At 38.4% G+C, this 3484-nt stretch overlaps 1 long non-coding RNA gene across 1 annotated transcript; it reads right to left on the bottom strand.

The window, feature by feature from the left end:
• Nucleotides 1-1334: 1334 nt before the first annotated feature.
• On the bottom strand, nucleotides 1335-3081 carry LOC115356783 (uncharacterized). Its single transcript, XR_003928006.1, has 3 exons — nucleotides 3008-3081; nucleotides 2473-2575; nucleotides 1335-1466 (listed from the first exon to the last, which is right to left on the bottom strand). It is a non-coding gene; the product is annotated as an uncharacterized LOC115356783 (long non-coding RNA).
• Nucleotides 3082-3484: the final 403 nt, after the last annotated feature.

Below are 3484 nucleotides of genomic sequence, written 5' to 3'. Positions count from 1 at the left end.
AATCTTGAAGTTTACTCAAGTAAACTTCAAGATTACTTTATTTATATATAAGTATACTTAAATTATACTATTACCTGTACTTGAATGGTACTATTCCTTTACTTAACATAAACCATTTATATACTCAAAGAACTTGAAGTACACTACTGAAGACTTCCTTAAGTATTAATGAAGTATATATAAGTATACTTAAATTATACTATTTCATGTACTTGAGTTGTACTTAAAGTAAACCATTCATATACTCATTAGTGTACTTGAAGTACACTACTGAAGACTTCCTTAAGTATTAATGAAGTATATATAAGTATACTTAAATTATACTATTTCATGTACTTGAGTTGTACTTGAGTTGTACTTGAAGTACACTATTGCTTTACTTACATTGCACTTTTATAAACTTATAAGTACACTACTTTTACCTGCAATGTACTTGAAATATACTTTACTTATACTTGATGCATACTACAACCATACTTGAATTAAACTGTTGTCATACTTGAAGCATACCATTTATATACTCAAAATATACTACGCCCGCTTACTTACAATGCACTTGAATTGCGCTATTCTTATACTAGCAATAAATACTGCTACAGTAATTATAGTACACTACTCCTTTACTTACAATTTACTTGAATGCAGAGTACTCATATACAGCAAATTAACATCTTAATACTAGTCCACAAGTCTGATTGTTTACCTTTTAAGATATTCAAATGCAGACATTGAACCTTCATACACAATTACCATTTAATTAATCTGTGTCAAAAATACAATAAATTTAGATCAACTTGAATTTTGAACAACTTTGACCTTGAACACTATAAAACAGAAAAATAGGGAGACCCAGGCACTCAGTTAAGAACGAGGAGGTTTTTATTTTTATACCTACATGGTCTTCATCAGGACAGAGGGGGGTAAGACATCCCCGGGCATCAGATCAGGGGGCATAAAACTTAAAATAAATATCAAAAAATCAAAATAAAGTGCCCAGCCAGTGCAACATTTTTCGAAATGGCTCTATCTTTAGTTTTTCTTAGAGTTGTAGCTGATGTTGTTTATCTTCTTCCGGATTACCCTTCTGACCTCCTGGACGCTGGTGTTTGGGTATTTGGACCTAACATGCCCTGTTAAACACACACACACACACACACACACAAATTTGAGCCAGATTAACCAAAAATCCTTTCAAGAGAGCAATTAACTAATTGATGTGAAGCAAGCTGGGCTATAAATCACAACTGAAGAGCTCACCAATTATGACCTCAAGATTCTTTTCATCCAGTGGTCGCTTTGTCTTTGTGGGCGCCAGACTGCTTCCTGGTCAAGCTCGACTCTGAAAGAGTTTCTTTTCCAAAAACGAGGATGGCAAGGTCCCCGATGTAGGTGGCAGGAGTGCTTGTCCTAAGGGCACTTAACTTGCACTTGGGAACTCGAACCCCGGAGCCCGGAACAAGATCGACCTGCAAAACAATGTAAAAAATGTATAAAATTTAGATACTCTACACACGTGCAGTATGTACATGTACTGTATGTCAAGTGGTGACGGAAAGGTTAGAGGTGGCGGAGGATTAGAGGTGGGGAAGGAGTGTGAAGTAACAGGTCTCCAATTTGTGCTTCTAGATTAGTACTGTACTTCTAAAAACATTAAAGGATAGGTGCGTACAGTTATGTGTGTTGAGCTGCAGTGTCTGTAATTATTAATTACATTGACAATTTTAAAGTTTAAAGTAAAATATTACAAACGTATTAGGTTGGCGTCGGCAGAATTATTCGTCACAAATTGCATGAACTTTTGTTTCACAAATAATGAAAATGCATAATTCTAGCTTTACATGTGCACTCTTTGTAGAATGTACTATGCTGATAGATATGCAATAGGTATCTCCTTACAGAACAGAGTCCATATTCTTGCAAACACAGTCGTCACAGACCTCTAAGAGTCAGCATCAGTGTCAGTGCAGTCATGACCTTAGACGCCGGTAGGGAAGGGCAACTATTAATCGCTCCACTTATACTGTCATAGGACCATCCCTTAATGACTTGATAAGCAGACCTGTTTAATGCAAGGATTCCCTACCAAGGGGAATCCTATACACACAACACTAAAGGCAATCCTTTCGGTCAGTGGAGGCAGCTGCACTTTCAGAGCCCCTTTTTAGGAACGGACATTCAGTCTGTAAGAAGGAAGAGCTCTGTCTACAAAAGGTATAACAATTACCCATCTTCTGCATGGTGCATTTTTAATATTATTTGTGAAACATAAAAGTTCATGCAATTTGAATAATTTGGCCAAACTCCAGCCTCATACATTTTTAATATTTACCAATTTATTTTAATTGTAAACAGCTACACTCTTTGTACAAACAATGCAACATTCAAAACCACTTTTCAAATTCATATTGCTCCCATGAAGACAATTTAAAATTGTTACCCTAATGAGGGGAATACTGTACATGTGATACTTACTGTCATCTCAGACTCTAGTCCTTCAGATGGTGGTCTTGGGGGAGTGTCCTGCAGTGCTGGTATGTCAGATGTTGTGGGCCTTGAGGCGGGCCGCATAGGAGTGCTGGAGAAATCAGAACACCTCATCAGTAACCCATTTCTCCAAATCAATTTGGGAGGATGGTGCAAACCGCGACATTGTGAGTCATCTCATTAGGAAATCTTAGCTTGGGGGTCCCTCTTCATAATCTTGGACAGTGCCCGGTTAGCATTTTCGGGGTTTATAGAGGACAGACAGCATGGGGTCGTTTTGATCCCTTAGGTGGTCTCTCTACCGGACACCCTTTAGGATTTTGAAGAAGGACCCCAAAGCTACAAGAAACAGCAGGAAAAAAAAACTCTGACTAAACAAGGTTCATCCCCTCGGCTGCCAGACTACCAGCCCAACCAGCCTGTTATTGTTTCTTAAATTTTTTGTGGTTTGATAGTAACTTTTCCTGCCATCATTTCTCCCATCAATACAATCAGTAGAAGCATGCTGCCTCACAATCCATACCTTGGGTGATTTGTTGTGGAAGCAGTTCCGTGCAAAACCTTCTTTAGCTGCCGCGCAACCCCGGAGAGCTCTGTTCAGACAGTGAAAATTGTAAATTATAAGACAAGGGTGCAAAACCATGACTGTATGTATATTGATAGATTCTAGAGTAGGCCTACTCTAGAATCTATGAATATACAGGAGGGTAAAGTGATGAGGCTTCAGTTTCACCTGTACCAGAGAGTATCATAATGGGAGATGGTCGAGTACAATAGAGAGCAATGTAACGCTAAAAGATGGCAGATATCCCAACCTCTTTCACAAACAGCTGGGGTGCTTTCAACTTCAGCAACACAGTGAACATTAAATTTACAAACTATTTTCCATAGAGCACAACAAACGTTTGCAGCTAACCTGAACACAGCCTTGTGGTTCACTGGCTATGGAAAAGCACGACTGCCATTAAACGGCTCAGACGGCGACATAGAAAATCCTTGC

Source organism: Myripristis murdjan, unplaced genomic scaffold (assembly GCF_902150065.1).
Source record: "Myripristis murdjan unplaced genomic scaffold, fMyrMur1.1, whole genome shotgun sequence".
NCBI lineage: Eukaryota > Metazoa > Chordata > Actinopteri > Holocentriformes > Holocentridae > Myripristis > Myripristis murdjan.
The sequence above is the reverse complement of the archived record's forward strand: the minus strand, read 5'-3'. Positions and strand labels throughout refer to the sequence as shown.